The sequence below is a fragment of the Heliangelus exortis genome, chromosome Z, assembly GCF_036169615.1.
Source record: "Heliangelus exortis chromosome Z, bHelExo1.hap1, whole genome shotgun sequence".
In the NCBI taxonomy this organism is placed as follows: domain Eukaryota; kingdom Metazoa; phylum Chordata; class Aves; order Apodiformes; family Trochilidae; genus Heliangelus; species Heliangelus exortis.
In genome coordinates, this window is record NC_092454.1 from 21,830,678 (window position 1) to 21,844,498 (window position 13,821).

Here is a 13,821-nt window from a genome sequence, read left to right on the forward strand (position 1 = left end):
TCTTTCTTTCTTCTTTCTTCTTTCTTTCTTTCTTTCTTTCTTTCTTCTTTCTTTCTTTCTTTCTTTCTTTCTTTCTTTCTTCTTTCTTTCTTTCTTTCTTTCTTTCTTTCTTTCTTTCTTTCTTTCTTTCTTTCTTTCTTTTCTTTCTTTCCTTTTCTTCTTCTTTCTTTCTTTCTTTCTTTCTTTCTTTCTTTCTTTCTTTCTTTCTTTCTTTCTTTCTTTCTTTCTTCTTTCTTTCTTTCTTTCTTTCTTTCTTTCTTTCTTTCTTTCTTTCTTTCTTTCTTTCTTTCTTTCTTTCTTTCTTTCTTTCTTTCTTTCTTTCTTTCTTTCTTTCTTTCTTTCTTTCTTTCTTTCTTTCTTTCTTTCTTCTTTCTTTCTTTCTTTCTTTCTTTCTTTCTTTCTTTCTTTCTTTCTTTCTTTCTTTCTTTCTTTCTTTCTTTCTTTCTTTCTTTCTTTCTTTCTTTCTCTTTCTCCCTTTCTTTCTCCCTTTCTTTCTCCCTTTCTTTCTTCCTTTCTTTCTTCCTTTCTTCCTTTCTTTCTTCCTTTCTTTCTTCCTTTCTTTCTTCCTTCTTTCTTTCTTTTCTTTCTTTCTCTCTCTCTCTCTCTCTCTTCCTTCCTTCCTTCCTTCCTTCCTTCATTCATTCCCTCATTCCTTTCCTTCCTTTCCTTCCTTTCCTTCCTTTCCTTCCTTTCTTTCCTTTCTTTCCTTTCTTTCCTTTCTCCTTCCCCATGCCCCCTCCCCCCAGGTTTGATGCCTACTCCTCCCAAGAGCATTCCTTAATTTTCAAATGGGATTGTTGTTTCCCTGGAGGGTGAGTGGTCAGGAGTCAGGTGTTTTGGGTTTGTGGCTGTGGGTTACTAAATTTTTTTATTTTTTATTTTTTTGAAATATAAACTGTAATGCTGAGCAACAAAGAGGTAAATTATCTGCCTCAGCGTTGATGGTATGTCAAAGATTGCAAAGCCCGGGCTTTTTCTTCCTGGGAAGATGATGATTTATAGAAAATGGCAGGCAGAACACATGCACATTCTGGCAGCCATAAAGACAGTCCCTCCCTTTTCCTTAATGTTCTTTTATCAGCTTCTTAGGAGGTGTCCGCTTCATTTGACTGCATGAACCGGTAGTCTTAGTAGGAATCCCCAGTTTTGATGTTTTTTCCTGTTTTCTTTAAGAAGGATTCTCTAAATCCAACTGTGTGTCTTCTGCCCAGATATTATCCTTCCTCCTATTTATCACAGCACTTGTTTGGGGGAAGGGGGGAGCGGAAAGAGGGGAGAGGAGGAGGGAGAAGATCTTTCTCCAGTTTAGTGATTACTTGCATAGCTCAAAGAAAGAGAAGATTTAATGGGAGAGGTCTTTGCCTGTGTGCTTTGTAGTCACGTTAGTTTTGCAGATGAGAAGACTGGAGAGTGCATGGGTTTAATATTTGACTAGTACCTAAACGACCAATTTTTGTTATTTTATGTTATTTTATTTCTATCGTTAGCATTTCTGCATTTGGTCTTCAGCTGAGCTAGGAGAGTTCAGACAATGAAGTTCTAACATGCCTGAGCTCTCACAGAGCCAGTAAAATCTGGACTCTTTTAAGAAGATCATCTCAGCTTCACCACTCACACAAAACTTCCTCGGAGCAGGGGAGGGATCTCCCCCTTCACCCGAACCGGAGCTTTGTGGTTCTAGTCTCTCTTCCACCCATACAAATTGCAGCGCTTGAGGGCTCGAGAAATCCCAGTGATGTTCCAATACTAGTCATGCCCTTGTGCTCAAATTGATTTTGCCTCACTCCCTTGTATTGATTTCTGAGTCTGCACATAACCCCTAATCCGCTCCCCCCTCCCCCCTAACCCCGCCTCCCGACCCCGCCCCCCCCCCCCCCCCCCTCTCCAGTGCTAGACATAACCCTAGAAAGAATCTGACCTGGTGCTGCAGGAAGACTGGAGGGGAGAGGGGGGGATGTCGACCAAAAGAAGTAGCTCAGCACAATGGTTAGTAGAAGCAAGACTAAATAAAAATGCTGCTTTGTCGTTGCTTGCTTGCCTTCACCAAGATACCTTTCTTTGTGACTCTTGATCGTTAGTTTCCACGGTTTTAAATAATGTCACAAAGGAGCAAACAACTAGGTATTGGAAGGCATAAAAGTTATTTTAAGTGGAATTATTTATTTTATTTTGCAGCCCAAAACGTTTCACCAATGCAGGAAGTGATTTTGGTGCTCGGTACTACAAGCTCTCTTTTCTCCTAAATGCTTGTGAGAAATCAAAAACCTGGAGATGACTGTCCTTATTTCCGGGAGTAGACTTCAAAATACGTGCCAGAAATGGACAATTTGAGTCTCCTTTCTCCACATCAAATGCGAGCTGGAAGGGGGATTAAAAACCAACCACGTGGTAGATCTGGTTTTGTACTTTGCAACCTCCAGCACCATTTATGTTCTTTACCCTGCTCAGGGAAGATTAGCCTCTAGATGGATGTGTCTGAGGGATCACCTTAGGGGCAGATCTGCATGCAGAAACCGGTTTTTGCCATGGCTGGAAGAGTGCTATGACCTAGCAGAACGCTCCATCCGAACGGCTCACCCAGCATCGCAGGAGCTGCTGAGCGCTCCTGCACAGGAAGCTTTGTGAAGGCAACAGCTTGGAAGGGGAAGATCTTCAGATCTTTCCCCCTTCTTCTACTCCTCCCTGGCCTGTGAGTGATTCAGTGTTCCAAACCTTAACTTTTTGTTACCACCTTCCTCTTCTTAATCTCTTTCATCTTCAACACCTCTTCCTGTATCACTACCATCTTCTCCTCCATCTGTCCTGCCTCCCGGATCTCGCTTGCTTGCTTGCTTTTCCCCCTCCTCTTCCACCCCCCTCCTTCTCTTTCTCTTGCTTTTTCTCGTCTCTTTTCTTCTCTTTTCTTTCTTTTTTTCCTCCTCTTCCCCTACACGGTTGTTGTTGTTGTTAGAAAGGATTCTTGCACCCCCTGGTGCTCTTGCGTTTTGTGTGGTAGGAGAGGAGATGTCTTCTTTCTCTCTCTCCCTCTGGTTGCTCATTATTCAGAGAGAGACACAGAGGGTGAGTGAGAGAGAGAGAGAGAGAGAGACGGATATCTCAGGTCATCTGCAGCTGCAGCAAACCAGTGAAGGAGAGAGAGAGGGAGAGGGGGGGGGGGGGGGAAACAGGGAAAGATGGCGATCCTCCATTGCTGAGACCTGCAAGGAGCACATGAGACTCACAAAACAACTTCCACAACAATAACAAGAAGAAGAGCTAGCAGAGAGGAAGAGGAGAGGAGGCAGCAGCAAGAGCAGCAGTGCCGGGACACTCCTGTAAGTTCTTGCAATTAAAACCCATCTCCGTTTGGCATTGGAGAGATCATCTCTCGTGTGTGTGTGTATATATTATTTTTTATTGTTTTGTTTTGTTTGGTTTTTTCTGTATTTCTTTCTCTCCACCACCTCCTCTGAAATCCATTCATTCGGTCAACGGAGGAAGGAGGAAGAAAGAAAGGAAGAAAAAAAAAAAAAAAAAGAAGAGAAGGAGCGAGAGCGGGGTGTTTTGTTTGAGAGAGAAGTCTCTTGCATGGAGGAGGAGAAGAGAGGAGGTGCTGGTGCTGGTGGTGGTGGTGCTGGTGGGAGGAGGAGGAGGAAGGCGGTTAATTAATTTTTTGTTGTTGCATTTTTTTTTTTGGGGGGTGGATATAGGAGATAAGTGAGATATCAGCCGACCTTTCGGGGTGGGGGGGGGGGGCGTGGGGGGGGGCTTGAGAGGATATGTGTGTATGTGCGAGGTCTGGATGGTGCTGTGCGTGTGGACTTGGATCAGAGACGGGAGAGACACGGAGCAGAGAAAAGCTCCGTGCTGGCATGACCCAGGCAATAGGGTGACCTCTTTCTGCCTTTCTTTCTCTTCCCCGATTCCTCTTCTCTTTCTCCTCGTACCCTCTCGCTGCCCTCCTCGGCGCTGGTGAGGCTGGTCCCTCACCCGGGCGGTGGTGCCCCCGCCGCGGCTCTCCTGGAGTTGGGATGCGGGGGTCCCCGGCGGCGTCGGTGCTGGGGGGCTGGTGTTGCCCGCAGGAGGTTGCTTGGAGGAGGACAGCGTTCAGCTGGAGAGCAGAAGCCATTACCACACGCTTGTGCTGTCCTTTGAGAGAAAGAGAGCGAGAAGGGAAGAAAAGGGGGAAGGAGCCCACTTCTTCTTGCTCAGTTCCCCAGTGTCCCCTACATTTAAACCAGGCGACGGAGAAGGCTCTTTCTCTCCTGCCCGTTCCTCAACCACCCGGAGCAGCTTTCTCCCTATCTCTCCCCCTTTTTCCCTTTCTTTATCTCCCTGTCCTCCATTTGCAAGCTGTCTGCTTTGGTTCCAGTCCAGGCTCCACAACACAAAGCTTCTCCTCGCTCTCGCACACATGCACACACACAGTCCTACAGACTCTTTATGTCTTCTGGAGTAACCTTCTTCTCTCCCTCCTCGGATCGTCTTGGCATTGTGGTTTCCTGTCCCCTCACTGAGATCCTCCTGAAGCTTCATGTAGTTGTGATCTGATAGGATTTCTCCCCCCCTCACCTCCCTCTTTTTAGGGAAAAAGGGGAAAGTTTCATTCGTTTTTCTGGTGTTTGGAAGGAGAAAGACCTTCAAGTTTGAGTGCTTTCTGCTGCTGCTTTGTGTGTGTGTCTGTGGGGGTCTGTTTGTCTCATGAAGCTGCTTGCATGTCTAAGAGGAAGTGACTAGTTTGGCAGAGAGCTGTGATCTGAGTCAGGTAAGCCATGTCATGTTCTCTAGCTCCACCAGAAAATGGAGGAGAGAGAGAGTAGACAAAGCTGAGATGGGAAGTGCTCCTAACATCGTGGATGTCTCTCCATGTTTTGAAGCTTTACTGGCAGTAGCTGGCTTACTTACGATTTTTCCCCCTAAGGTTCCTTCATTTTTTTCAATGTACAACATTGTGATGGGTCTTCTCTCGGACTTCATGCAATCAGGAAATGAGGATTGGAGGAAATTGCTCAGATTCTCCTTCACACGCAGAAACACATCCTCAGGCTTTTTTGCATTTGTGCTTTCATGCAGAGGTCACCTCTAGATATTTTTCTTCGGTTAAAGACCACAGATTTTAGGAAGTTGATCAGTTGGCCAAAGAAAAGTTTATATGTGCATATGTTTATAGATTTTGGAAACCATTTGGAGGTAAGTGCACGGAGCTTGAAGCTGCCTTGGTTCTTCCAGAGAACATCATGAAATGTCGTTTTTTTTCTAGGTGATGATCGTGATGCCTGATTTTTGGGATTTTTAACATCTGATTGTCAAGAGCATTCCTTCTTTGGATGTGTTTTAAATTAAGATGGAATATTTGTCCCCACTCAGTAGGTTGCATTAAAATGATACTGGCAAGCTTTTAGTAGATTCCTCAGAGCATCATAATGTATATTATTCTCTTGGAAAAAACAAAACTGTTTCCACAGCTGCCATTTGGTGTCTTAAATTATTTTTCCTGAAAATTATGGCAATGTTCTTGTTATGTTTTTAATGTCATTATGGAAACCTAAGATCTTTAAAGTGAGATAGCTGTTGAACAGGACTTGGTGTAATTTTTTAAACTCACCTTTTAATCCTAAATAATTTTGTGTAGAGTCAAACTAGGCCTCACTTTCCCACCAACCTCATTTCCACATCAGTTGCACAGTAGATGCAGTTCCTCAAAAATTCAAACTACATGCTAAAAATACATCCTGGAGACACCCGAGTGCAGTGCTACTGAGCCTGAAGAGAGTAGAAGCATACCAGTAATGTTCATACACATGTTACTCTGCAGAGTTTTAAGACAGAATGGGGTTACATATGGGAGGTGTGACAGGGTAGGGGACCAGTGAGTCTCAAACAGAACATGCTCCCAGATGTGCGAAAAAAAAAAAAAAAAAAAAGAGATTTGAGGATTGCAGTGACTAGTGATGAGCTTGGGATAGAGCTGTTGCAAAGTTAGTATCAATGTCCTTGTTTTATTTTTTGCTATGGTTTAGTATAATTCTTGGGAAGGATTTTGCTTTATTGACTGCGTTTCTTAAGTTCTGGTCGCTGATACATCACCCAGATTACTGAGATGCTGTGGTTGTCTCCATCTCTCTGAAGTGGGCCATGGAATGTACCATTTCAGTATGTCTAGTCTTAGATTTGACGAAGTACAGGTTGAGGTTAACTTTTTTTTTTTCCCCCCCCTGAGGTGATATTCTTTGATGCACTTTCATCGCTGCATTGGTCCAAATCAGCAGCTACTAAAGAAACTGAAAAAATCCCCACTGACTTTGCCTGTTTGGGTCAGATCCCAAATATCCATCCTCTGTATAAGAAGACTGTATGCAGACTCTTAGGTATTTTCTTGTATTTCATACTTAAGAATTGTGAATCTTCTCTTCTTGAGAAATCAACTTAGTGCTTACACTGAAATGTGCCCTACAGATACATTGCTTCTGAATGTGGCATGTGCAATCCAAGAAGCTGCTTAACATTTAAGCAGAGGATCTTTATGGGAGGCCATCCTACCACCCTCCTGTGGTGACAGGCACCCTAAGAAAACAAATTGCACTAGTTTGAGTTGGAGTGAGAGTCACGTTATTTCTATGAGAGGTGTCTTCACTAGGAGACTGAAATCCCCTCAGAGAGTGATATTTTTGTTAATGATATTCTTGCTGTAGTTCTGCCCAGATTGCCCAGACAGACTGAAGTTCACCTTGCTGTTAAAATATTAGATGAGAAACTTCTTCTGTCTTTAAAAACAAGTCCTATTAAAAAGAAATCCAAACCCAAATCCCAAACAGTGACCTTCAAAGTAGCTCTGTAAAGATAATGTGAATTCATTCAGTAGTGGAGACTGGAATGTTTCTTGTAGTCAGGCACAAATATCTTCATTTGGACAATAGCTTTCAATTGCATTTGATATGTGGGCACACAGAATTTTTCATGGTGTAAGCTATAACAGAAACTATATTGGTAGTTTATTCTTCAGTATCTAAACTTCCTTTTCTTAATTGCTTTTTTTTCTCAAGCCATTAGATGTAAGCAATGGACCACTGATTTAAAAAAATTAAACAATTATTTAATTTCCTTATACATTTTTACTGGGTTCATAATGGATTACATTGTTGAGAAATTTAAAATGTCACGTTTAGAATTTCTTTCCATAATTTTAAAATATTACTTTGTTACAAGAGGAAAATTTAAAGAATCCTGTGAGCATTCAAACTGAAGAATATGGATGCATAATTGGATGCTGGAAAAGTAAAACAACTCCAAATGGAAAAAATAGGTGATAATTTGAATTCAGAGAAGGTTATTGCAAATTCTTAAGTATTTTGAATTTTGAATTACAGGAGGATTGACTTTTATGGAGATGTAAGTGATTCAAAGAGAGCTGATAAGTATATAAGTACTGGAGAAGAACTGTGTTCTACATAGATGTCTGGACATCTGGCAGATGTTACTCTTGGCCTCAAAGAATGGGCAAGTTTAATTTTAGCCTTAAAAAGGAAATGGGATGACTTGAAGTCCTATAATAGTCTTAACTTAGAGCTTGAGGAAGGGTACTTCAGAAAAGCTCAAAGATGTCTCTTTACATTTGGAAATCCAGAAACAAGTGTAAATGAGTTTTTCCTATGAGTTTTCCTGTTATTCCAAAAGCATGTGTAGAGTTACAGTATAAACTGAGTTTGCTCCAGTTTGTTGTAACACTTTCTCTTCATGGTATTGTGGATCATTTCTTAAACTGAGCTGAAGAAGAAGCTGCTGCAAAAGAACTTAATATTGTGAAACTGGTGAACACCTATGTAGTATCATTAACTAGCATTGTCCTCTTATGAAGCTATCACTAACAAATTTGAGACAAAGCCTATAGGATGCAGAAACCCTGGTGAAATACTAAAAAGAGTAATTGAAGAGGTATGCTGGTAGAGGAAGGAGATCCTGTTTTGACAGATCAGGAAAGATCTGCAAAGCCTTTGTGGCTTTTGTTTTCTTATCCTTTGTTATTGCTTCAATCCACAGTAGTAGAAAAATAATGTAAATGCTCTTCACAGATACTCCCCTATTTTTAAATTCAGAAACGTATTTAATGAACTTCTGGATGAAAATTGTCTGCTTCTAGTGCCAGAACTGTATGATTTGCTTAACTTGCAATGCATACTTGATGAAGATTTTGATCGAGCATGAGCTTTGAATTGGTGGCCTCAGTAAAAATGTTGAGCTTCATCAGACTAAATGCTTGGTTACTTTCTTCTAGAGTACTAAATAATGGAGCAGTCTTCTGGAAAGTCTTTGTTTAATAGAAATCTTCTGTGTACTGTCAAAATGCAATATGGATCTATAGGAGGTGAGCACGAAGTCTGCAAAATGTTAATTGATGAGGGAATGAGAAAGGCCATCATACTCATCACAGAGAGTGAGAATAATTTTGAAAGTAAAAAGATGAGAATGAAGGCTGCTTCAACATCTGCTATCCTCTCAGAGAGAGGATATTGTTTAATCAAGGGGTGCTGGAGAAGGTGGTGTGATGCATGTCTTCAGCTGCTGGCAAAGACACAGTTAACATTGTAAAAGGTTGAACTTCAGCATGGCACTTCTCCAGATGAATTGACTGTTGAAAATAAAATGTTCCAGAAGAACTGGGAGAACAGGAAAGAAGTTAAAATAGCATGGTTTGTATGTCATTGCTGAAAGAAGAAAAGGGAGGAAGGGAGATAGCTCAACTTAATGATAGTTATCTTGTTGGTTGTAGTGAAAGGGATTTAGTAGAAGTTTCCAAAAGACAGAACTAGCTTTAACAGAATGCAGTCTTCATTTGTGTTCTGAAGTGTTTGGAATTGTTCTTCTGCTTTCAGCTTGTGTTTGGAAAGCTGAGCACACAGGTAAATAAAAAGTCATGTGATATTGTTTTTGGTTTTGTCCTTTTACCTTTAAAAACAATACCAAATATTTGAAGTCTGCCCCTCATCTCTCAAGTTTTATGAAACTGCCAGATGTTGTAGTATAAACACAAGTCTAGAGGGGTTTGAAAGAGAGGGTATGAGTTGGAAAAAAGGGAATCTTTATTTCTGGTGTCGTTTTTGTAAATACATTTTCAGATTCTTTTCTGTTCAGCTCTTCAGGAGTTGAAGATCTTGGTATAGTTGCTTTATTCAGCTTGAGGCAGTATGTGCTATTGCAGAAACTCAAAATATCCTTGCTTAAGCACTACTTGAAGGAACTTAAAACAGTGTTTGAAAGAGCCTTCCCTCACCATTGGTTTTGATGGCTTTAGTCTTTTGAGACACACTGGCTATCAGAACTTCAGTTTCAGAAACGGTGGTATGCCCTCTGTTTCCCCTTGATCTAAAGGCCTCTTTGCTTTTGGCTAGTTATTACAATGTAGCTGTGGACCTCCACTGCTGCTGTCTAGGGAATACAATAGGTTTCTGGATTTTGCTAGCAGAGCTTTTTCAGAGAAGATGGTAAGATCCCTCAAGAAAAACAATCCATTTATGCTTATTTGATAATTTAAAGAAGGTGAAAACTAGACATCTCAGGCAATGCAGTCACTCTTCTTGAGGGGAATCAAATACACTTTAAGAATACATGTTTAATAATGTCAGCATAAAGAGCGCAGCATCAATGTCGTGAGTGATTAGGAAGGACTTACTGAGAGCTTATCAGGGCAACAATCATTGCAAGGCCAGTGTGTTGAGGACAAATAATTCTGAAAAAAACCACTTTATTTACTCCTGTTAGTTTAAAAGTAGTTAAGAATTCAGTTGTTGAAATGTGTCACTTTGATACAACAGTTTAACTGGGATTATGCAGAAAATTTGAGTTACCTTCTGCCTTTGGGAGAAGGTAGTTGCTTGCTCAGTGTACTGTTTCTATTTCAGTATCAGGAATATGCAATTAATAACTTGTTAGCAATTTCTACGATTCTATTATTTAGCTAATGGGTGGTCAGCAAATATACTGGATGGTGTATTTGCAATATTTGTTGCAGGTACAGGTTCTATTCTGACTTGAAGATTAGGAAGTGGGATGTTCAGTGATGGCATTACTGTTGGTATTAAAAAGCTCTTGAAAGGGGCCTGAGAAACCCAGCTACTGCCATGGTGTAGGAAGTCAGGCCTTCAAAGGATACAAGGATTAGAGTGTCAGGAAAAGTAAATGGTAGCATCAGCACAAGTAGAGAATAGGCAGAGCTATTCAGCAAACAGAAAAGTAGGCTAAGGCATGCCATAATTATGTGTAGTGGAAACTTGCTGCTAATAGAGCAATTGCGTGGGGTAGAGAGGCAGGAGAATGATTTTTCAAGACAAAACAAAGCAGACATTGCAGGGAATGCTATAGGAAGACTGAGGATTCAGTGTGCTCGTGATACTGTGAAAGAGAAGACTTTGTTTTGAAAGATGCTAAAAATGGAATCTTCTGATGTACATGTGGTCACTATTTCCGTGGCCTTGTAGGACAATAGGGGCTTCTTTGCACTGCCTGAATGAGAAAACTCTTCCTTCCAGCTTGCAGCTCTTAAGGTTCCAATAGTGCTGCTTCAGGGTGGTATTGGTGGTTGTGGAAAGAAGGCATCACAGGATATTCCTTTTGGTGAGACGATGGGTCATACTGGATTGGACTGTTGTCATGCAAATGGTTTCAAAACACAATAGCTACTTATCACAGGGCCCAGGCAAACACATTTCTCCAAAGAATTGTTGCTAGACCTCTCATTGCTGGAAAAGAAAGAGCAGAATGGGGGAATGAGATACACAGAACCTGTGGTCCAGCAGCACAAGTTGTGAGTTTTCTTTTTATTTACCAAACAGAGAAGCTAATGGGAGACTACATATGTTGAATTATGTTTTGGTCTAGCATAAATGTGTGACATGCTGGGTGGTGCCTTTACCTTCTAATAATTTTGACTTGCTGAAGACTTTAATTTAGTGTCTAGCTGGGAAAAGGATCATAAATAAAGGCGTTGCTGTGGTCCAAATGCCAGAATTTAGCTTTCTGAAGTGTCTTTTAATTTCTTTTCTGCCTTCCTCTTGCTGATCTTAAATTGACAGCTCAGATAGTTCCTAGGTCAGAACTTCTAGAGGAATTGGTGGAAGTGGCTTATGTCGTGGTTGTCTAACAACCTTTTCCCTTTTTTGTCTTACTTTTCTTTTTCCTTCCCTTCCCTATTTTTTTTTTTTGGTCTGTTTTCTATTTTAAAACAAGAGTGGATATCCCAGTATCAGCTCAAATAGTTTGGGAGGAGTGCTGGTCTTGAGGTGGATGCAGTCAATCAAGCATAATTGTTAATCTCCAGTTGAGCAGACTGCTGCTGGAAAACACTTAGAGAGATCCCTGAATGTTTATTTATTTAACTCAGACTTGGATTTCAGTTCCAGTCAGACTCAGCTAGATTTTTGGACATGTGAATCTTTATAATGCCTTCTAAGCCTTTCTGACCAAACTCTTAGAAGGCCGGAGAATTAGTGCCCTTGAAATTTTGCTCTTCTTTTTAAATTCCTTCAACCATCTACTCCATCAACTTCTACTCAGTGAAATAGGCATAATCAGGATTTAACAGGGCTTTTGAAAATTAAGACCTTGGAGCTGGATTCCGTTGCTGTGTATGTTAAAACAAAAATATATATGTGTAAGAAAAGATATTTTGCAGTGATTCTGGTGTGTGAGACTGGTGTGTGAGTAGACCTGCTCTGTTGCTTGCTAACACTTGGGAGATGGGAACTAGAGTTGCCTGCCATTTGTTTCAATGTCAGTACTGTCATTCCGACTGATCATTTGTTCTCAGGTGTGTTGGTGTTTGTGGTGAGTACGGAAGAAGACTATATGTAAAGTAGTTGGTAACGGAGCAAAATCTGGAAGGCAGTGCCATAGGAGTCATCCTGTTTTCTTCTGTGTTTTGTGACAAGTGGTACTCTCAGTAAAATAAATAAACGTCAATATGAACAAATTTGGAATGATTCCTCTCCTTATTTGATTGGAAGCACTGATCTTACTCTTTAGTTTTTCCCTTCCTTGTCTACATCTGGGTGTCTCTGGCTGTAGGGTATAGAACTTTCAGCCGTCATACTCAGCTAAATGACCTGATGTGCAAAAATATTAACATGGCTGATGGTAAACTGAGAGCAGCCAGACAGCTCTCAGTCTGGATAATTAGTTCCTTGACTGCTGAATTCGTCCTGCCCTATCATATGGCTGTGGCTTTCACCCCTACAAGAAAGTTTGGGTTCCTGGCCTAGAGTGCATCCCAGAAGTTTAATTCATGTAGCTTGAAGTCAGTGTAGACAGGTTCCTTTTGGTCTAAATGACCTTTTATCTTTGTTGGGGAGGGCAGTGGGAAGAAAGCATATCAGCTTTCAGTTATGTCAGGTCGTATAGAGGTCAAGTTCTCTTGTCTCTGACCAAGCATATGGTGTAAACCAGCCCAGTGTGCGATAGCACCAGGACCTGGGGAAAGGAGGACTTTATCACATCTTCCAGAGGTAAGTATGACTGAAGGCCATGTTGTGAATCCGTATATACAATCAATGGCTCTCAGCTCAGTGCTCGCAGGATTCATGTATTTAATCTCTCAGGGGTTCTGGCTTCTGGTGTGTTTCCAGCCTGGTAGGTTGAGAAGAAACTTGTCTCTCAAGGGCATGCAGATTTCTCCTGCCACATTATCTCTGCATGTGTGAGACCTTCTAAAACCCCTGGCTCCAAGGGCATAATTGTATTACTCACTGGAGCTGCTGAAAGAATAAGTCAGTAATTTTGAGTCTCACAGCTGCATGAATAAATTATCAAACCTGAATTATTTTTAAATTATTGGATTATGGAGGTGATAACATACTACAGTGAATTTTCCATTCCACGCCCTCTACAAATGTGCTGCTCTTCTTCCACTGTGGAGCAGGGAAGGAATACAGGATGTTCAGCATGGTGTTCTCCCAAGGAACTACATAAAAACTGCTGAGGTTGTGCTCCGAAAATGTCTTTCAGACCTAAAGGCTTGAGTCAGAAGTTGCTTGGTGGGATGACAGACAGGTTGACCAGAGGTTGCATGCAGTTTGCTCTTGCAAAACGAACATGAAATGCTCATTGCCCTCCATGGTCCTTCAGAGCTTCCACTGATTTGCCCATGTTACTTCAGTGGGGTACAGAAATACAACTTGCCTGCTGGTATTCCGGTCTTATCTCTGAAGATAAGTATTTTAAGAATTTGTGTCTACATAGGTTTGTTAATACTGTACTGTAATATCAGATGTGCTGCTGAGACCTCAAGGGGGTGAGCAATCTATTTTTAGTGTGTTTGAAGGGTAGATGATGTTTCAGGTTGTGGAATGATTTTCTGGGGGCCTGTCAGCATATACTGAAGTTTTGGATGTCGTGGCAGTGGAGGCAAGTCATATGATGATGAGGTAGTAACTTAACTGTGACATTAAAAAAATGTGGCTATTTGGGGAAATTTTAAAGATTGTGTCTTCTCATCCTTGTTTCCTTGATGTGCTGAAGACATCTAATCCTCTTTACAGGTGAAATAAGCAGCCTGCTTATGAGCTGAAGGCAATGCCTGCTGATCTGTTGACATCCAGACCGGAGGGTTATTCATGTCCAAGTAAGAATTTAGTAATAGGTGCCCAGAAGTCTGTTAGGGTTGCTCAAGTGGTGTGAAGAACGTGGTTTTTGATCTCCTTCCACATCAAAAGTTAGTAATGTTTGGGAAGTTGGATAATAGCAGTGGTGTCCCATTTAAACATATCTGACCTTCTCATGTGCAGAAATTTGGAGCTTTAGGCTGAGAAGACTGCCTCAGACAGATGCATGCTAGCAGCAGTCTGAACAGTGACA

At 41.2% G+C, this 13,821-nt stretch overlaps 1 protein-coding gene and 1 long non-coding RNA gene across 6 annotated transcripts in view; both read left to right on the plus strand.

Moving 5' to 3' along the window:
- Positions 1 to 2,214: 2,214 nt before the first annotated feature.
- Positions 2,215 to 13,821, plus strand: part of ZNF462 (zinc finger protein 462) — a 95,179-nt gene continuing 83,572 nt past the window's right edge. For 2 of the 5 annotated variants that reach the window (XM_071731950.1, XM_071731949.1), the window contains exon 1: positions 2,216 to 3,314. The gene's annotated coding sequence lies outside the window, so the exon portion shown is untranslated. Of the gene's footprint in view, positions 3,315 to 13,279; positions 13,589 to 13,821 lie in introns of those variants that run through there. The other 3 variants (XM_071731953.1, XM_071731952.1, XM_071731951.1) reach the window with 3 other exon arrangements.
- Positions 5,664 to 11,941, plus strand: LOC139789728 (uncharacterized). Its single transcript, XR_011723242.1, has 2 exons — positions 5,664 to 6,136; positions 7,350 to 11,941. It is a non-coding gene; the product is annotated as an uncharacterized lncRNA (long non-coding RNA).